The 22,153-nt window shown below is 41.5% G+C and overlaps 1 long non-coding RNA gene across 1 annotated transcript in view; it reads right to left on the bottom strand.

Annotated features, from left to right (window-relative positions):
- The window catches only part of LOC113950031, a 63,602-nt gene extending 55,364 nt beyond the window's left edge, over positions 1–8,238 (bottom strand). Inside the window, exon 1 of the long non-coding RNA XR_003528638.1 lies at positions 8,094–8,238. This is a non-coding gene — a long non-coding RNA (uncharacterized LOC113950031). The remainder of the gene's footprint in view (positions 1–8,093) is intronic.
- Between the last annotated feature and the right edge of the window lie 13,915 nt (positions 8,239–22,153).

Below are 22,153 nucleotides of genomic sequence, written 5' to 3'. Positions count from 1 at the left end.
GCTCTGTGCTGCCAGCACTGGAGTGTGGAGAACAGTCCTGCTTCCAAAGGAGGGGAACAGCCCGGGAACTGCGGGACCTGAGCCTGGGCAAGGCAAGGAAAACTCACATTCTTCTTGACAGACAATTGCTCCCTTTGTCAGAAAAGCCCAACAAATGTTCTGATGAGTTACTGATGCTTTTATAGCTGAAAACCCTCCTGACAAACTACTCTGCTGACCAGAGATGACAAGGCCCTGACATCAAGTTTCTGTCTTCAGAATATACAGAATTGTTATAAAATCTGTTCACAGAGGATGCCACAGAAAAGATTCAGGGGTTGCATTTGCCCATTGAAATCAACATCAATTTATTTTTTAGTAGAAAACCCCCTTCCTTTCTACTGTGTTTTAAAGATTTTTAATTTTAATTTTGTAGCTATTTTTTCACCAAAAAAATCTTCCATGAACTTCTACAAGCTCTATATTTATTCTGTATTTAGTGATATCACTTAGTGAACAGGATAAAAAGAGGCTTTTCTAAACAAATCACTTTAAGGATTAAGCAATCACACTTAGCCTGAAAAACAGAGATTGTGAATATAAGAAGCATTACATTTACGGTCATTTATACTTGTTCTTGGAAATTTTGCTGAGTTTCCTGAAATCATTTAAAAATGGAAAAAAAGATGGTATTATGGTGGTTTTATGTCAAATGAGCAATTAATAATAATAAAAAATAATATGTTGAAACCACTAAAAATATTAAAAGAATATTGAAAAAATTAAAGTAATGCTTCAAGGTGATAAATGCACATTCCCCCTTGCTTGGATGCAATACATCTTTAGTTAATTACATAATGCCTACTGTGATGCATTTCTTTGATGTTAAATCTTCTTCTTATTGTAAATAATTAGTGTAGGATTACTTGCAAGATGGATTACTGTTTGCTGACTGTTGAGTTCACTGGGCAGTGCTGCTGATTTTGTGCACTTCTGCACTGGTCTGACAACAAAGTAAAGTCCCTGCTACAGTCTCATCCTGAGCAGCCCTGAGCACCTCTCCAGACACAAGGAGCCCTTAAATCAGCCAGTGAACTGAACAGAACTTGTGGCTTTGCATCTCATCAGACCAGTTTTCAATGAGAAGTGAAAGGCCACACATTGCACTGAATCATTCTGTGACTCTGCTGAGCATCTCTCACATCCCAGTCCAGGGCTGGGCACTGAGGGTGATGTTTGGCTGCTCTGCACTCAGAAAGCACAGCAAATGCTGGTTCCTTTGCCTACCAAGGGAGAAGCAAAGGCAGAAGTAAAGCCCCCCCTTGACAGCATCACCCCCTGGGCACAGATTGCCAAGGCTGCCCAAGCCCTGAGCCCCAGCACACAGCCAGGCTCCTCTGCAGCCAGCCCAGAGGGCAGCACAGCCAGAGCTTCACACCACCAGAGAGAAGGCTGCTTCAAAGGAAAGGTACTACAAGGAGAGGATAACAGAAGAAAAAAGAAAGGGAAGGTCATGGATAGAGATGGGAACAAGACTACTCAGGATTTAAAAAATAAGGCTGTCTTAAACAGCGGTGAAATGAAACCCCTGAGTAATCAGCCTTGCTTCTGTGTCACAGCTGAGCCATCTATAGGAAATACTGTATCAGTGGTACTTAAACAAATAAAAATGAAGGAAAGTTTAATGCAAAAAGGAAGAACGGGAAATCTACACTGCAGAATTAAGAGGGGTGGATTTTTTATTCCTCATTCCTTTTTTATTTCTGCCCCTTTTCATTTTATTTTTATGCAAAACACTCTTAGGCTCCACGTTCCTGCAAAGTCTCCTTGTGGGACTCCTCACCAACGCCTGGCTATTCTATACACCCATGTCAGAGCAAAATTCAAGCTCAGAAACAGAAACCAAAATTGTTAAAAAGGTTTTTAAGATACTCCCTAAGAATGAGATAATCATTCATGAGAACTGATGCAATCCTTAGAAGGAATAAGCTCTTGCCAAAGACTGAATTAAATCAGAGGGACAGTGCTGAAGCTGCATCCTGTCAGGAATATTCAAACAGAAAATGTTTCATGCATATTTTGCATCCATTTTTCCAGTGTCTAATTGGGCTGGAGGAGTGAGATAACTCACAGCCCATTGTTCTGGCAAGGCACAAGTGTAAAGAGAGATGGGAATTGTTAACAAGCTAACATTAGTCCAGTAACATCACTCGATCACTTTATTTCCATCTCTTGGAAGGATGTCACAAATCCTCACGTAGAAGATTTGTTCCTCCTTTTGCCCCAAAGATTAACTCCAACCTGTGGCACCAATACTTGGCTGGAAGGACTCGCCCAGGAGCTCCTGTAACTCCTAATAACTGCTGGGTTATTATCTGGGATCTATTATGTTTTACATTTCTCAAAAAATCTTTAAGCTAGATCTTTGACATTCAGCTGCCTGTAAAGACACACACCACCCGATGAGAAGCTTTGATGTGCATTTGGAGGATTAAATAATCTAGATGGAAGGCAATGTGTTTCCAGCCAAGAAGAAAACTATGGAGGAAATTTTGCCTCCTGCTGTTCAGCACTGCTGGCAGTCAATACCTTTTAGCCTACCCTCTAAATTTGATTTCATACATATTTACAGACTATTTTTCCTCTTACTACTAATTCTTTAGAGACCAAATTAAGAACAAAGATAGCAGGAACAGGCTTCATCAAATAAAAATGTAAATATGCTGCATCTCATTTTTGGATGAAGAGCGTTTATTTAAATATTTTCTCCAATGGAATATCTTTGCAGCATCATTATTGCTTGCAACTGGGAAAGTAATAGCCTTACAAGTCAGAGTAACCCACTGAGGCTTAAGCAAATTTATGAATTTAAATAATGTCGTTTACTTAAAACAAATCCTAAAATTTTCTGCATTTGTAGACAAGAAAAGAATAGTAATAATAAAACAATTAGATACTAAAGAAGAGATAATCTCCCTTCCTATATTCAGTGTACACTGTCATACAACTCAATAGTTTTAACTATGAAAGAAACACTGGAAAAATTACAAACTGACTTTTTTCACGTATTTTGAAAGCAACTGGAAAATCTGAAGTTAAAACTGAAAATTATGGTGCTACAAAGTGAGATTAGTCCATAACATATTTCCGATTTTCATTTTCTTAAAGGAGGTTTAAAACACCTTTTTTTTTTTTAATTAGCAGCCCACCCTTTCTGTCTGATTGACTTCACAGGTAAGTAGGCAAATATGGCAGATACAGGATGCTTGATGAAGCCAATGAAGTTACAGCAGTGACTCCGTGGAGTAAAAACCTTACCAGAAATGCTTGATCTCTTTTATTTCCCATTTAAATTCAATGAGAAAAAATATTATACCCCGTCTGACTGAATGCTCTGATATTTTCCCCCTCAGTTATTACTTCAACCCACAGCCAAAGTATCCTAAAAGGATTCTGAAAAGTCATTACCAATAATTGTTGCTGTAAACAACAGAAGGCTTTATGTTTCATCATCAGCCTCATTTTTCAAAAGATATAAGACATACTTCTCTCCATAATGACACTGCAGCCAAGTTCAGTACAAAAGTAACGTACAAAGTAGGGAAAGAGTAAGTAGATATATTTTTTAGATATTCATCTGGCATGACATTCATCAGATGTAATTCTGACCTCTAGATTTTCATAATTTTCAGGTTCTTCCATCCCATCCGACCCAAAACCCTCACAGAAGCTTCCCTATGGGTTTTGTGGGACCAAAGTAGCTCAGGAGCTTGTGATTCTAGCTTTAAAACACTGTTAACATCCTACAGCATCAGCTGCTTGCCCTCATATCCCACGAGGCCCTTGCTCCATGTGCTGTCCTCACACAGAAGCAGTCCCAGCCAGCTCGGAGAGGCTGTGACACCACGTGTGTGCTGCACAGGCCTGGCCCCAGGCCAGTCTCTGCTCTGCATTAGACACCAGGGGGCTTCTGGCAACCAGGCTGGCCAGAGACAGACACTGTTGGTGAGGAAGGTGACTTCCAGAGTGCCATGAAGATGTGCAGGAGAAATGAAAGGTTAAAGCAAAAACCCACTGGATTTTCTGGGTTGCATCAAACTTCAGCTTCCTCTTCGCTCCCCAGCTCCTGAGGAGAGTGTGCAAACCCAGCTCCCCCAGCAAAGGTGGCAGGATTTACGTGACAATACCTGTGTTATCCTTGCCTGCAGGTATTTCCTCACAGAGGAATATATTAGGGCCTGCTACCTTGTATCATTTTCTTTTGAGGAACTGAATCACAGTTCTGCTACTTCTGAAGTGTCAGATGTTCACAAGCCAATATTAAACTGATATGTGTTTGTTATATAGCATATAGATACCCTTTGTTGATGTCTCATGATATTTCTATATAGGGCAAGACAAAATCTACTTGAAAGAAGAGCAAATATGTTAAATGTTTTCCTCAAGAAAACTCCTGCAGAGAGGAAGGAGAGATTAATCTCTCTGTAAGTGCTGGCAACGTTTCAGAAATGTATCTACAAAGAACTGTGACAAGTTTAGCAGTGACATTCTGTGGAATAGTGAGGAGAGCAAACCCGAAGCTAAAGAGCCAAACTTGCCCACCGAGTCTCTGTCTCCATCACCCAGTGAGGGGTGTGAGGTTCCAACACAGCCCCCGAGAAGCTGGGAGCTCCCTGTCCATGGGCCTGTTCCTCTGAGCCTGCAGGAGGAGTCCCAAATATTCTCAGTTCAGCTTTGACCCCCATGGCTTTACTTAAGTTCTCTGTTTCTTCATTTGCTAGCATCTGATTCACAGTATAGAAGTTATTTGTTACTTTTGACCAAGCATAGAGACAATACACAAAATATTTCAATTTATTTAGTTGAATAAGCAGAATCCTGAAAAATAGATCTTTTATTTCCAGTGCAAATACTTGTCTTCATGAATTCAGGATTTGCTTTCCTTGAGAATTTGCAGATACATCTTTTAAATTCACAAACATCCGTCCTCCTAGACCTGTTTGTTAAAATATTAAGATGGTAACAAACAGAAAGAAGTTCAAGCTACTAAGTTAAAGATATGAAATAATTTTTCCAGAGCCATTTCTTCATTATTTGCTCAGTTCTAATTTGGCCTCTTTGCCACCAAGACGTGAGCCAGACCCCTAACTCATTTTAAATAAATTACTGAACAAATGATAATGACTTTTGGTCATTATCAGCATGGGCTGAATTCATGCTGGTTTTCATCAGATGAAAGGCTGTGTCACACTCCCATTCCCTTGAGCCATCCAGTCCCTCAGCTATCAGCAGCACTTTAATTTTCTCTTAGAGACAGTATAATGTGAGCACTCAGCCTGGTTCACTCAGAAAATGTGTAATTTTTCATACTTTCAAACACAGATGTTCTACCAAGTTTCATCCAGAGAGGCTAAATCTACATTTTAAAGCAAGGACACCCTAGATGTTACTTTTGAAATAACATACAACATGGTACAAAGAAATAAATGAATATAATTGTATAACAAAAGTTATAAATCAGACCCAGGAGACAAGAATAACAAAATAAAAGTGAAAAATTCACCTTTTAATTACAGTGGTGAAGCCTCTGAGATTGTGAAAACATTCATTTGTATAATTCTGATGTATACTGTCCTTGCAGTAGAATTTGCAAAACATCTCTCTTGAATATAATCTTGCAGATGAGAAAAAGTTTATTTTTTTCTTTTTTTAATTCTCAAAAATTATGTGATATCATTCTAAGAAAACACTTACTGGCATGACAATATTTTATCTGCTGAAATCACAACCAGGCCTTTAAAGAAAAACGTTTCACAAGAAATACTTTCTTTTAAAGCTCAATCTTAAATCTTTCTGTTAATTTCTTTTTTTTTTTCCTTATTAGAGCATAATATTTTTTTCCTTTCCTAGATTTAGCATATTATTATCATCACACCACAGACCTTCCGGATGCGTGCTCCTAGTCTCCAGGACATCAGAAAAATTTGAAAATTTCCCAAAGGTGAGTGAACTGTTAATGTTTTTGTGCCCCTGGAGCCTGGCAGAGCAGGAAATGCTGAGCTGTTGGTGTGGGAGCTGCCAGGGAAGCCAAGGCAGGGATAGTCCCAGGGCCCATTTATGTCACCAGTGCCCTGCAGCCCATGGGGACAGACAGCTCCCACAGCCTGACACGCAGGGTTTGTGAATTTAAAAGATGTATCTGCAAACTCTCGTGGAAAGCAAATCCTGAAATTATGAAGACAAGTATTTGCACTGGAAATAAAAGATCTATTTTTCAGGATTCTGCTTATTCAGCTAAATAAATTGAAATATTTTGTGTATTGTCTCTGTGCCTGGTCAAAACTAACAAACAACTTCTATATTGTGAATCAGATGCTAGCAAATGAACTGCTTTGAAGAAAGCTACAGAATCACAGTCATTTATAGAAAAAAATAACAAACAAAACCATCCCACAAGTTATATGGAGTTAAGCAAAAGTAACCAAACAAAAACTGCAGAGCCACAAAACTTTCAGCAGAACTGTGAGGAAGGAAGACTATATCACATTCAACACATGCCTTTCCAGTTTCCAAGCATCTCCATCCCACACAGGTGTCTCTCTGACTGACCAGGACAGGGGGCTGAGCACTGCACTGCCTGGAGACCATTCATTCTCACGGTGGGAGGCTTTGTGGCAGCAACAATGTATATCAGGATCTGGTAAGCAGGGCTGTGGGTAAGGGATTCACAGAATCACTGAGGTCCACAGAGGCACCTGAACATCACCTTGTCCAACCCTGCTGCTCAGAACTGGTTGCTCAGGGCTACATCCACTCCAGTTCTTAATAAGCTCAAGGATGGAGTCTCCCATTATCCCTCTGGGCAACCTGCTCCAGAGTTTGATCGCCCTCACAGCCAGGAAGGTTCTCCTTGCCTTTGCAAGGTTGTGCCCATTGCTCCTTGTGTTTTCACCAGGCACTGCTGAGCAGAGCTGGGCTTCCTTGTCTTCACTGACCCCCACCAGATATTTGTACACATCCATGAGACCCCCCAGGCCTTCTGTTCTCCAGGCTGAGTAACCCCAGCTCTGTCAGGCTCTCCCCATATGGCACACATTCCAGACTGCAAATCACCTTCCCAGCCCTGTGCTGAGCTCTCCCCAGTGTGTCCACATCTCCCCTGTACTGAGGAGGCAGAGCTGGACACAGCTCTCCAGACATCCCACTGAGACTGAGCAGAGGGCAAGGATCACCTGCCCTGCCATCCTGGAAGGTGCTGGCTGGTGCAGCCCAGGAGGCTGTGAACCTTTGCCACAAGAGCATGTTGATGGCTAATGGTCAGCTTGGTGTCCACCAGGACCCCCAGGCCTTTGCTGCAAAGCTCCTGCCAGCTGGTCAGACCCAGCCTGTACTGGGTCATGGATTAATTCCTTCCTAGTTGCAGGACCTCACAGTTACCTTCTTTGGATTTTGTGAGGTTTCTATTGCTCCATTTCTCCAGGCTGTTAAGGGCCCTCTAAATGACAGCACAATCTCCTGCTGCATCAGCTGCTCCTCCCAATTTCATATCAGCTGCAACACAATTTTGGATTCTCTTCAACAGATCTTCCAATTTCCAAAAGAATGTGATCAAACCATGGTGAAACTACAGAAAATGGAGAGTCAGCCTCTGAAAGCTGGAGGACTCTTGCTGCAAGCAGGAGACAAGGAGAACTTTGTGGTATAACCATAGGACTGAGCTGATGGCCTTCCACGTGTAAACACATGAAACAGGCTCCAATTCCACTCCTTTTTTGACACCAAAGGTATTCTGACCTATGGACTGCCTCTGAAGGCACACAAGAGAAAGCTGCAAAGACAATAAACAGCAGTGCTTTGTTTTCCCTCTTGGCTGGGGTTCCTGCTTCCCTGGGAACAGCAGGACTCTGGGAAACACCAACTCCCCAAAACTATGGCAAAATTGTAGGCAAAGGGGAGCACTGCTGGCAATTATATTTCTGTGTGACCAGCAACATGGTACAAGTCACCAGGAGGGTCTCCTCATTGAGAAACACCATATTTAACTGGAATAAATAGTATTACCTCTGATTTACATCAGCAAGTCTGAGAGGAGAAAAACATCTGGAAGAGCTCACCTTGAGAGGAGCCATAAGCTTATTTCTATTGTTGATAAACAGAATGTCAGCAACAACAATCTGCAGCTTCCACTGTTCACTGTGTTCATCTTCATGCCACAGGGAAAAATGGTGCTTAAGGCAGAACAATCACACCTCCACTGGCCTTAAGCTAAAATGACACTGTAAATAAACAGTGTGAGAAATAGCAATAATGACAGCAATGAAAATAGATATAAAAACCAAAAAACAAAGTAGAACTGTTGCAAAGTAATATATCTTCAAACTTATAAAACTAGCTAGGACATTTAAAGATCCACTTAGAATAATAAAGAGAAAAATGGCGAATGAAAATCTATTATAATGCTTGAAATTGTCCTTTCGACCTTTATTTAAATTAGCAAAAGTTGCATGTTCATACCCGATGGCAAAATATAGTCCTTTTCTAGCAAAACATGGAAGTTTGGTATTAATACAGAGCATGTAATATTAAAAGAGTCATCTATTATAAAATCTAAGTCATGATTATACTGCCAAGTATGGAGCTTAGCAAAGAAGTGCTAATTCTGGCTAACTTGGTCCAAACCCCAATAAAACTATTCAATGAAAATTTGGGTGAATTGTTCATTTGCAGACTAGTAGCTACAACAAAGGAGACAATGTCTTCACTTGTTGAAAGTAATATCCATGTAAGTTCTGAACACAAGCATCCTCTAACAATAAACCAAATGAGCTCTTAATATAAAATATGTCTTCCTTCTCTGAAAATCTGTATAGCAAATACAGCCCTAGGGAACTTTTAACAAAATGTTATAAAACTGAAAACTGACATTAATAGGAAGTCCTGATATATCCTTAGTGACAATGAGTTAATTCTCCTGCCACTGCACAAGGAAACACCAATTGGCTCCAATTTGCTTCGAGTGGATTTGCTCCCATCAGTGACAGAGGAACGAGGCCAGTCCTGCTGAGACATCACCATGACAGGTGGATTTAGCAGAGGGGATTGGCTGCAGCTGAAATACGTGACCCCTCAGCATCACTCAGACTTTGGCTGGAACCCAGGGGATGGAAAGGGCACAGTCCTCATGGGCAGGGAGCTCCTTGGAGCCAACGAGCCCCATCAGTGGGGTAACACCCAGGCCTCTGCCTTCCCACTGCACATCCAACCTCCACCTCCCTCTGGGCACGTCCAGCCTGGCCCTTGGTTCTACAAAGACTCTAAAGACTCCCCAGTCCTTAATTATTGTTGTGCCTTTCACACATCTCTCTTCTGTCTGCCCAAATGCACTTCATTTCCTCACAGCTTTGCCTCTTCCTTCCTTCCCCAACCCCCTGAGACGTCCTTTGCTCCCTGCACAGCAGGGCTGAGGTGGGAGAGTCCTCCTGGAACATCTGCCCACAGCAGCCCAAAGTTCAGGCCCTGTCACATGAATCTGTCCACTCTGTTATTTCATCTCTTCTCCAGCATGACTGCCTTTGGAAGGGAAGGAGGAGGTCCTGCAGTCCTTCTGGTGAAAGCTTGCAAGGCGAAATGCAATCTGTCTCTTTACCATGATGTTCTGACCAAGAACAGAGACGTGTACCAAGAGAAGGTGCAAGAAGGAACTTACAGTGCACTAGATATTTGTGATTAATTTTATACTGAATCAAACTTAATGTTACAATCGATTTTTTTCTTCAACTCAGGATTGAAAGCCTATTATAATACTACTTATCAATAGAGAATGTTAATTCACACTTTGAATTGTGTCTAAAATGGGGATTTAATTTAGATTTACTAGGACAGCAATTGCATGTTAATTAAATAGCAATTGATTACTAAAATATTTTTACTGAGATTTAACAGCTCTACTACATAAGAAAATTTGCTAAATTACTGTCCAAATTGTATTTTTAGATGCACTGCAGTGAATTCAGTGAGGTTGCACTGATGAAAATGAAAACAAAATAGTCATTTTCTCTTGAGGTAGTGTTTATTTAACACACAGGAACTTACTGAGATGAAATCAAGTGCTTAGCTACAGATATTTAGGACAGTTAAATTGTTAAGGAATATTATTATGTCATATATTTTGAAGCTGTAAAACTGATAGCAAATGTTCAGTAGCATTTATGAATTGACAGAATAATCTTTAGTTCAGAGAGGTATCAGGTGCTGTCCATGCCTCAGTACACAAGTCTGGCACCAGCCATACAAGGTACAAATTAAGGTGATATATTACAATTCATGTTGTTATAGCTGTGCTACACTTAGATAACAACAATGTGGGTCTGGCTTGGGCAGTGAGGACTGAACTGGACTCAGTTACCCCTCAGCACAGCATGCAGAGGAAGAACCAGTGCTGCTGGGTGGGGTCCAGAACCAGAACCAGTGCTGCTGGGTGGGGTCCAGAACCAGAACCAGTGCTGCTGGGTGGGGTCCAGAACCAGAACCAGTGCTGCTGGGTGGGGTCCAGGCACACAGCACTCAGGAAGTGCTGGGATGAATCTTTTTCCATTGGATGCTGCAGGCTGGGCACGAGCATGGTCTGGGCTCACTCTCCCTCTGCAGCTCAGGCACTTCAAAGGGAGATGCCATAACCTACTTGCAGAATATTCACTTCCAATTTACATAACCAATGGAGATCTTTTCCAAATCAGAAGGGCAAGATGAAGTACCACAGTTGAATTAGCAGTGCCCTGCCAGAAGCCAATCCTGGAAGGGTGGATGTTTTCTCTGTGTTTTTCCATCACTGTCAAAGAGGTTGGCACTTCCAAGGAGGAGAAGAACAAACTTCTTAAAGTCTTGACTAGCCACACAGTGAGAGCATGACTGGGAATTTTTTTACCACTTTTATATGGTCTTAGATTCTCACCCAGTTCTCCCCCATTAGGATAGTTCTTCTCTTCAGCAACACAATGTACTGATTTTTCCAGTGTGCATGGGTAGAATTCCCCTTTCTCATGATGATTCCTTGGAGGTTTTTTTTTTAAATGTTGTTCTAACCACTCACATTCAGCTTTCAATTCCTGATTTCAGTGTTTTATCACTCCTGTTCATGCCTTATTTTATATGCTGCCTTTCAGCACTTCCAATTCTTCCTGGTCTATAGAGCACCAGCAGAAATTTCAGCAACACTGCTCATTACCATTTTTGCTTTCCATCCTTCATGAACCAGAAATATAATACTTGGACCCATCCCAAACCTTGTGATATCAGATAAATCACCATTTTCTTTGGTGCAAGGACTTCTATTTCTTATTTTGTTTGAAAAATGAAGTTCTTTGACAGTTAGATCCGCTAATTTTTTCTCCCCTACACACTCCCATAAACAAAAGCTCATGGATCACAGAGGTAGAGTAATTCTCTGGATGTCACCCCCTTCCCCCAGCTCATCCAGTGCAAACCCCCATTTTGGGGGGTGGAGGAAAGCTAAATCCCACTGTCACACCCCAGCCCAAACTGCATTTTCTTTCATCAAACACTGGATCTGTGTCAGACAGACACACCTTTACCCTTCTGCTTTCATGGCAAAGTGCCCGTGTCCAGGGAACTCCAAACCTTCCTGTCAGCATCAGCCTCTGCCTAAATTTTTATTCACAGCTGAGCTGACTGACAAAAAAACCCCCTGGTGACCCCCAGAGCCTGAGGACTCACTGTAGGTCCCTCCAAACACTGCCCCAGGCACACCCAGGCTCTGGGAATGGGGGGTTTGTTCACAGTGTCCTGATTAACCAGCTCAGCTCATATTCCTCCTCTTTTTAATGCCATTCCAAAGCAGGTCCTGCCTGAAACATGACCCTCTCCCTTCTCTTTCAATCCTCCATCTGAACCTACAAATGAAACTCTCCAGTAGTGTAAGTTCATGATCTTAGAATAAATGTTATTTTGTTTTTGTATTTTGCTAATGTTCTTAAAGAAAAGTTGCAAAATTTAGCCATTTAATTTCTTAAAGTGAAATATTCCAGAACCACATTAAGCAAAAACATACACTTTACTGATTCTTCTGAACTTGTGTATTATAAACCAGATAAAAAAGATTCAATTACTTACTCTCCACAAAAGTACTTAATTTATCCTGAGGGCAAGGGGACAGTTTGAGTGCAGCTGTACAATGTTTTGCTGTGATTTTCATTCCTATTTGTACCTGCCAGGCACAGGCTACTTGGTCTTCCTAGGAAACACAAACATTCCAAATACGAACCAAATACAAGCTGATGTTACTTTTATCCCCCTTTCCCGTTCCCCTGCATTCACACTTGTGTGACTGATTTGTGTGTGAAACGGTTTCCAAGTTTTCAAGCAAAAAGCAGTTAAGAAACAAAATATTTATACTCCTCTAACTCGTGCTTCCTGCCTAGCTAGATCCAATACAGATGCAAAGTCACTGGTCTGCAAGAGCCTTCTACAGATCTATAATAAAATAATTAAATTAGTGAGTTGTGTTTAGATCAGAGATTCTTGGCTGCCAGCTCCTAAGAACTTGGGGAATTCAGAACCACAGAAGGATCATTTGGAGTCCATTTGGCAGAAACGTCAGAAACTTGCTGCTCCTGGGAACATCCTTTTCCAATAACATTTATAGCTCTAGATGGAAGTGAAAAGCACCATATGTTAAGAGTTTCCTGCAAAGCTTCCTGGTAAGAGAGGAAATAAATTCAACTTGTCACATCTGCTTGTGGGCCAGTCAAGTAGGATTTTATCACAGCTTTAAGTGGTTTACAAAACTGTCCTGTTATCGACTGAAGGGAGCTTTACTTCTCAAGGCTTTTTTTCAACATGCATGTTTCTATAATCTCCATCATTAAATGATTCATTTGTCAGTGGAATTGAGTACCATGTATTATTATTTATCTCTAAACAGCACAGATTACTCTGTTATTCAGCCAACAGCACCAGTTCCACTGGAAGCCAGTTTGCATCGTTCAGCTGAACCAAACTAAGCAGTCCTGCTCTGCCCTGCGTGCTTTTAACCCCAGCTCTGTGCATATCAAACTTTCCACTATAAAATACATTTAATTAGACAAAAGTCAAGTTTCTAATCTATTCAGCAATCCTGGGTCCTAAGCACTATAAGTGCAATGCAAACAGCTGGCTTCAAATTCCCGGGGAGTCACAGATCCCAAAGAAAATATTAGGAACCAACACATATTGTCTCTGCAGTTGCCCAAGAAATCATTACTCCCCTTTAGAAGGCAGCAAATTTTTATGTGAAGTGCAAGAACAGCACAAAGCAAGGCAGGGGTATTCTGGGGCAGGACTGTCTGCAGAGTTCCCAGGGCTGTAAAATCAGGCCCAGCCAAACTCCACACGTGCCCTCTGGCACCTTATCCTTTCCTCGGAGCAGTCAGTGGGAATTCTGCCACTGACTAAAAAGGAGGAGGACTGGGCCCAAACCACACAGCTATTTGCCAAAATAACCAAGTTACAGGAAGTTTCTCCCCAAAAGGTAGATGTGTTTCAGAATTCCAGATGCCTACCCAGAGCTGATCTCACACAGCCTGGGCCATCCACTGCCCCTGCACACGGAGGGCTTGGATGGAAATGGGAATATGGGAATCTGCTGCTGCTGCTCCAGGGCAGTGCAGACAGGTCCCCCAGAGCCCATCCATTCCACTCCATCAGCACAGAGTGAGCACAAAAGGGAGTGGAAGGAACACATCACATTACATCCAATATTCATGCAATTATTGAAGAACACTGTATGTATTACATTTGCAAACTGTCCATAATAATTTAATTTTCTCTCCTCAATTTATAATATGTTAATTAGGCATGAAATTAAATGCTTTTTAACATACAACTGATTATGCTATAATGTACCCAACAAAGATTGATTACTGAATAATAAATCATCATTTGCATAAATATTTATATAATTTATTTTTTTAAATTCCATACTGCATAAACAGATAACATGGGAAAATGACAAGCCCTATGACAGAGATTGTACTTTGCTTTTCAGAGATCTTTCTTCTTGAGACTTCACCATAAATTAGGGAAACAAACTGTACTCCATCCAATACGGAGCACTGCAGTCTTGAAATGTTATCAGAACTTCATAAAAACATCGTGTGTTATTCCTGACATGCACCAGAAACCAGAAAACTTGCCAGAAGAAATTTACACTTTAATTACAATGCAATGTATATTAGCTTTACCCGATATGTAATTTTCCTTACAAACTGATGTCACATTTGGGATCTATCCTTGCACTTGCTCATACCAATGGTAAAACCTCTTCTTTCTGGCCTTGTATCTTTTACTATATGACACTGACAAAACTGTACTGCAATTATTTAGGTCTCTGTTCAGGTTTCTCTGTGACAAAGTTACAGCTGTACTCGTCACTTTACCAGGGAGTTAACAGTGGATAGTTTGTGTTTACAAGACATCAAGGATAACTTTCAGTGAGCAAAAATCTGAAGACATGCCATTAACAGAAGTGCCAAGAACTTGCTCAGCAGATTTCCCAGCAATTCTGGCCCCAGTCTCCTGCCTGAGAGCAAGAGTCAGTTTTTTATGGACTATTTGTCCTTGAGGAGCTTTCCACCAGAAACAGCTCAGATCCCTCCTCCCTCCTCCACACCGTGCCTGCTCCAAAGCTGACTGAGGTAGATGGAAAGACTCCCAAGACCTCACAAGCTTTGGATCAGGTTCACTTTTTGCACAACATTCTCATAAACCAAAGATCATTTACAGGACAGTCACAGTCTGGACTCTGATCTGCCCACATTGAGTGGGAAGAGACTCCAATGTGATTTCAGTGGGAAAGAAAAGTCAAACCACATGGAACTGGATAAATGCCTCTGCCTTAGCTAACTCGGTTTATGTTTCTTATTGGCCTATTTAGAAATGTCAAAGGTGTTAAAAAAAACCTTATTCAAAAAATGCAATCAAAACAACGGAGTTAGTGTTTCTGGACATACTGACTTGCTGCTTACAAGCCAGGAGCAAGAAAGGCTCTGGGACAAATCACACGGGCTAGAACACAGAAGTATCTTGTAAAAAGAAAAATGAAAACTATTATGAGAAAACTGCAACAGGCTTTTTCCCCAAACCTGCTTAAAAGTCCCCAGCTAGCCAGCAGGAAGTCCCAAGGAGACACATTCTACCCAGGGAACAAGACTGAAACAGAGCCCAGCTTTGGTTCACTGCTGCAGGCTGCTGTGCACCTCCTGAGAAACACTCAGCTCTGTACAGAAACCAGTGGGAGCTTCAGTGACTCAGACTGTTAGAGCATCAGATTTTTGGATATTAATGTGGATTATGTTTTAAAAGTCTGTTTCCTTGCCCAGAAATGCTGTGATGGATTTGCTCTCCAGTAAGTTTTCAGGAAGCACTCATCATTAGTGGAAGGACATGGTATAATATCAGCTTTTTTGAGAAGTTTTGAGACGATACTTCTCCTGCCTACTGCAGTCATACATCTGAGAAAGGAGGAGGAGTCCCTGCACAGCTGAGAGCTCTTGGAAGAGAAAAGCCTGATGGCTTCCCAAGTGCTCCTCCCTGGGCTCCTCCCAGGAACTGCACAGAAAATGCCATAAAACTGAGCCTTCCAGGGCTCTGCAAAGCCATATTTTTCTTCTTCTCTTCTACTCCTTCCCATTCCTCTTTCTCATTCTCCTTTTTGTTTTCAAGGTACCACGTAAGGGGGTTTTGTTTTCAGGAGCAATGCTCCCTTTGTAAGTGTTCCCTCACAAGTGGAGAGCACCAGACCACCCCTGTCTGCAAAACCACACTCCACCTCTCACTATCTGGGTTTGGCACCAACTTCAAACTCCATTTCTTATAAAGGCACAGAACTCTCTGCTAGATGCAATCTCTCAGGTACAACCTGGTAATGCTACTCAATACCCTGAATTCTTAGAGCTTTCTGCCATGAGCTCAAAATGCTTAGAGGTATCAGTATTTCTTCTGCACACAGAAAACCTGGGACACAAGCACATGAAATGACGTAGGGTGCAGACCCAGCCAGTAACAAAGCTACACACAGGCCACACAGCTGCCAATCCACTGGATCTTCTGATATTCCTGATGCAACCAGATCAGTCTTTCCTTCCTTCCTTACAAAATTTGACTAACCACCTCATTCTTTCTGGTTCACCTTAAAATCGCTGCATATCTTCCTTTTCAAAGATTTTTTCGCAGCTGTCCTGACTGCACTCCCTCCCCCAGCCCTCCATCTGCTGCAGCAGCCCCTCAGCTGGGTACCAGGGGCACTGCCCTGCCCTCTGTGCCCTGTTCTGCACCACCAGCACTTGTGCTCTTCTGCAGCCACTTCTGACTGACACACTCCTTACACGCAGCACACTGGGGAAGGGATACAGGATGTTACGTGAGGTGTACTGAAATGCTTTATTATTAAATACTTTAAATTAATCATGTGTGAGAGTTAATTATTCATTCAAACAAACCATGAAAAATAGGGACTGCAGCAATTTCCTCTCTCCAGTATCAGATTGCTACTAAATGTATGGCACAATAAAACACTCAAATTAAAACTTCCTGATGTGACACCAAATTACTAAATACCCGAACTGCTGAAAAATTAGAAGTATAACCCTTGCACAACGTATTTATTATATTCATGTCCTACTTAAAACTGCATCTTATTTGGAAGAAAAGAATATTCATGATCTCTCTTCTACAGATTGAAAAGGAAGTTTCTTGATTTGCCTGAAACTTTTGAACAGCAACATAAGCAAACCTTAAGGAAGGCACAACATGTGCAAGCAGTTGGTGGTGTATGGTGAAATTAAATAATTACATAGCAGAATGTAACCTCTTGAAGCAAGTCTTTCCCACCTGAGAAACTTAATTTTTATTATTCATAATTATTTAGAGTGCCCTTCACCAACATTGACAAAGAGCAAAAGTTCACTGCCTCAAAGAACTTGAAAGTTAAAAGTTTATTACATCCTCCTTGTGAGAAGGTCAGTGCTGGTGGAACCAGTCCTTGCAATAAGCAACAGACAAGACATGAAGAATTCGTAGGAAAAATCCTGGAAGAATAAAGGAAAACCAAAACACGTAAGAGAGAAGCCTCTAAAAGAGATGAAGGTTAAGACACAAAATTCAGCCCAATCAAAGCATGGTGCATGCCCTGTTGGCTCTACAATGCTCTTTTTCTATGCCCTCACACCTCTCAGGCTCAGGCAGAGCAGCCTCTCCTGCCCCTCCCTAACAACCACCAAAGCCATAAAAAAACAAACAAAAAAATCCCAGAAAGAAAAAAACAGGATAGAAAGGATGAAAGAACCCAAATCCCAATCTTATTTTTATTTATGACTTTGTTGTAATTTTGTCATACTCACTCCACTGTATAAGTTTACCTCCTGTATAATTCCTAAACCCCTCACAGAATGTAAACATAAGACTTTTGACTGGACTTAATGATTCTATTTTGAAGTGCCTGGCTCCTGGCAGAGATATCATTATGGTATATATTGCTGAAGACTCGATGTAACGATCAAAGCACTCTGCAAGTGCAGGGATCAATGAGGAGCTGTTTGTCTGTCAATCCTGCCAGAGGAGCAGAGTGCCCAGCCCAGCAGGGCAGCAGGAGGGCACACTGCCAGCTCAGGGAACTGCAGCCTGGTCGTGGGCTCTCCAAGGTAATAATATTTTGTCAGTGTTATTTCTTTTCTTACTATAAAAAGAGATCTGTCTCCTGTGAACTCATTTGTTAGATTGCAATTTACAGCTTTAACCTTTCATTAGTCTCTCTCCACTTTCATTAAAGCCACTAATTTGACAGGTGAATGACTTCTCTTTGAGAGGTTTGTCCTTTCCTTTCCCCAGGGATTGTTTTCCCCTCTCCCATCAGCGTGGCCCAGGCACTGGGTGTCATTAGTGGGTGTCATTAGTGCTGCTCTGCTGAGGGGGAACAGGAGAGTGCCTGGCCAAGGTCTGCAGAGGTGTCAGGAGATCACACACAGGGATGGACTTTAACACTGGCCACCCTTTCAGCACATTCATGCAGCCTCTGTTCTTCCTCCTTTGCCCCTCCAGTAAGAGCCCAGCCACCCCCTCTTCCTGTTGGTGAGATATTCCTGACAGCATCTCTGAATCTTTTCCCCTTGTGTATCCTTCTCCTATACTTTCTCCTGCTTTGATTCTCCTTTGCTTTCTTCTGTTTCATCTTTTCTCTAGTCAGGTCTCCTATTATTTGTTTCATCTTTTGTTGCTCTTTTTCCACTATACAGTTGCTCTTTTTCTGGGCTGCTGACTTAACTTACTTTTTTTTTTTTCCCTTCCCTATTTTGAAACCATTCTTGGAAAACTTTCTTCTACCTCATTTTTTTCCCTCCCCCACCCCCAATAGCTTTTCCAGTCTTTCTCTAAAGCACAGCAAAATAAACAAATTAGAGAATCTTGTTAATTTAATCTAGCACCTCCTCGGTGTTGTTTTTTTTCTTGATCATCCTGCTCCCTTCTTGCTTTTCTTCAAGCAAGGATAGACAACTTTTGATGGTCAAGGGCAAAGAGAGAGGAAAGGATCAGGAACACACTCTTATGAAGCTCTCACGATTCTTGCTGGAGCCATTTGCTAATTTCTGTATCTATTATTTATTCGGTTGTTGCTGCCATAATAGGAGCCTTCTCCTCTAAGCCTCCAAATGAGCCAGATACATTTTTTCAGTGTTCCCTATCATTTTATGGCTCTTCAGTTTTTTTATAGTAATAATCCGGAAACATATTCTGCCCAGAGCTATTTGTGAGCTTCCCTCTCCACACCCCTCCCAGTTCTGTGAGCATTATTGAACTTCCTAACTGTCAGAGCTCGTGACACTGTATTTGAGAAACACCACTCAGCATCTCTACCCTGGAAGACCTGTGAGAGAAAAGGGAAGAGATGCTCCTGGAAGCATTTCTGTTCCTGAGCAGCAGACACAGAACAGCTGAGAGCCCTCAGGCTTTTCTCCCTCTGTCCCATGGGGGGTGAGCACCAGCCAGGGCACAGGAGCTGCTGGGGAGTGGCAGTAAAGGGGGGCAGAGAGGAAGGGCTGCCAACCTCTGCCCTGGGGGTTGGTTCTGCAAAGCCTCTGCTCACCCTGCCAGGATCCAGGAGCTGCAACAGGCTGTGCCTGCTCAGCTCAGGGTGTGCATGGAGCAAACCTGGCAGGGAGCCCCCAGCTCAGCACACAGAGCAGGCACACGCAGCTGGGAAAGGAACGGAATGCAAACTGCCATGACAAAAGGGAAAGACTGGAAAACATAAAGTGAGAACATCATACAGAGTACCAGGCAGGCAATCACGAGGAACAGAGTGAAAAAGACGGGAGAGGTGGGAGGTAAGACATTTTAGCTCCTATCTACACAGTAAATTTCCTCAGATTACTCATAATACATGAAATTACACATAATTCTCCTCGAAGTTGTTGACAGTAAAGCTACTTCTACCTCAACAATGTGGTTTGCTCTTTACAGACAACAATGTGTATCGAAAGTTTTTAGCTATGATTCATAAAAACATAGTACAGTGTATATAGGTACACTATAGGTACACAACAACCTATCAAAAAACCCCATAAGCTCTTCCTAAGAAGACACACTCACATCCATAGTTAGAGGCAATGCATTTCTTTCTCTAGTTATATATATATATATATATATATATATATGTTCTTTCAACTGGAAGTGTGAAGTCTTGGACAAAGCAGCACAGAAAATCAAAAGGGAAGCTCAGAACAGAAAGTAGCATCCTGCTTGCAGAGTCTTGCTCTGAGCACCACTCAAACTTTTCAAAAAAGGCATTTTGAAGAAAATACTGAAGTTGTAGCAGACATTAACACAACTGGATGAGTGGCATCAGGGAGCTCCTGAAATGTGACTGGGATGACAGACACGACAAAGACAATTTGTTGATATTTACTTGATAACTTCTGGATAAAATTTTTCTCAGTACTAAAGGTTTAGGCACTTTGAATCTTAACTAAGTGTTTCCCCACCTGGGAAAATTAAGTTCCCCAAAAGAGACAAGCCCTGATGAGAGCAGTCTCAGGCTGTGGTGATGCCAGAAGAGCAGCCTACAACAAAACACTCCTCAGACTCATGGGAAGAACACCAGGAAGATGCTTCACTTAATATTTAACAACCCCCTTCTCTACTAGATTTTGTAGATCAGTTTTTTAACAATCTGATTTGGAGAATTCAGCTACAGGCTGATGAGATTCATTTCCCATATCCATAAACAACCTAAGAAATGAAATATGGTGCTCTGCACTTCACTACAGCCAAGATTCTGGCCTTGAGCATATAATCCTAAATGATTGAAATAAGAACAGTGAGAACAATCTTCAACTAAATTAATAAAGGAACTTTCTGATTCATGCTGCCATTGCTTCTTTTCTAAGGAGAATAAGGTTTTATTTTATTTTTAAATGATCAATTAAGGAAAAGTTGACTGGTGACAAGAACTCTTCTAATTACTAAGTTTTCACAGTGTTAAATACTTTAACTTAAATCAACCAGCATTTAGCAAACTACTGCTCCCCCCTTTTCCCCCTCCATATACACACTTTTTTCTTTCTAAAAGCCCTCCACTGAATTAGCTGTTAGGTGCTAATTGCAAATGATTAAGCACTCACCAGTCTTACACTTCTTGCTTTAATATTAATGTGATGTATTAGCATGGAACATGGCTTGTATTAATATTATAAATGGAAGCCTGCATGGATCACTGCCTACTGTTTTGCATTACAAGGAGCGTGCAGATAAAGAAAAAAGTCCAATTTAGACCAGAAAAAGCCTAGTACACCATATATTTCTGTTGGCAACAAAGAAGTAAAAGGACTGAAGAAAATAAAGTTAAATACTATCTATTTATATAAACAGCATATCATTTTTTCCATAACCAGCAGCAGCAAACATATAAAAAGATAAATTTTTCTCATCTATCTCTGAAATAACTTGAATAGATGAAGCTAAATTCAAATAACTCCATTAAGCAGAGCCACACCACAGAGAAATATCTTTCCTGCCTTGCTCTACAGAGTGAACAAAGTTTTTCTTTCTGTGTACATCAGTTTCAAGGATTACACTCCACTCAAACATCCTAACTTGTGCTTCCCTGTTCATAGGATGCCAAGAGTACTTAGTGTGATTTCAAAGTATGTATATATGTAATTATTTATCCTTTCCCCACTTCTTTACCCACCTTGGGCACATAAAACAGGACTGTCAGCACACACAGCTTAACCAGCCTGCCTTGTTACCATTATACAAAATACCCTGTGTGCTGAAACTGCATCAAACCTGTTAGAGAGGAGAAACATATTCTTCATGTTTAGATGATGAGCAAATGAAAGCTCTCTGCACACACTGTGCTGGTTCTAAAGACAAACACCTTCTACAAATCCATGCATTTTCTCAGGAGCCTAAAGGGTCTCCTCCAAGATGAAATTTTTAATGTTAGTTATTGGAGAAGTATGGGAAACATGACATGCACACTCTAAAAAAAATGACAGAGTTCCTCTCCTCTAGAAAACACAATACATCTTTTTTAGCTTTTCTCTTGAAGTTGGTTACAAGAAAAAGCTTGTGGAAGGAAGAGAAATTATTTATACAGTATTCTTATAAATAAGTTGGAAGAATCAATACAAATGCAACTTTAGAAAGAGAAAGCCTGAGAGCAGGAACATGAAACCAGCAGCAGAATCCTGGGATAGCTTTGCCACTCCAATAGCAGCAGGAATGCAGAGCAGCAGCTGAGGAAGGAGTGATGTCAGAGCCCCCAGTCAGGATGTCCACACACACATCCCTGCTCCTGCCATCACCACAGTTCCACCAGAGCACAGGGAGAACCCAGCTCAGCCACATCCCCTCATGGAACACGGGACAGCACCACTCCTCAGCCCACTCCTGGGAGCAGCTGGAGCTCCAGGAGCCCCCACTCACCTAAAAACTGTGCCTGGTTCCAGAGGCATCAACACAGACACGGCAGTAGGAAAAAGGGAGTGTGCTAAAGCAGCAAACCCAGGCCTGCACAGAGCCAAGGAGCAGTGCACAGGAAGGACCCTCCTCTTTCAACAATAGAAACAGGGGTTATTATTCTTTCATTATTAATAGATTTAATAAGGGATGGTGAAGATGA

This window comes from Corapipo altera, unplaced genomic scaffold (assembly GCF_003945725.1).
Source record: "Corapipo altera isolate COAL_440 unplaced genomic scaffold, ASM394572v1 112, whole genome shotgun sequence".
Taxonomy (NCBI): domain Eukaryota; kingdom Metazoa; phylum Chordata; class Aves; order Passeriformes; family Pipridae; genus Corapipo; species Corapipo altera.
The sequence above is the reverse complement of the archived record's forward strand: the minus strand, read 5'-3'. Positions and strand labels throughout refer to the sequence as shown.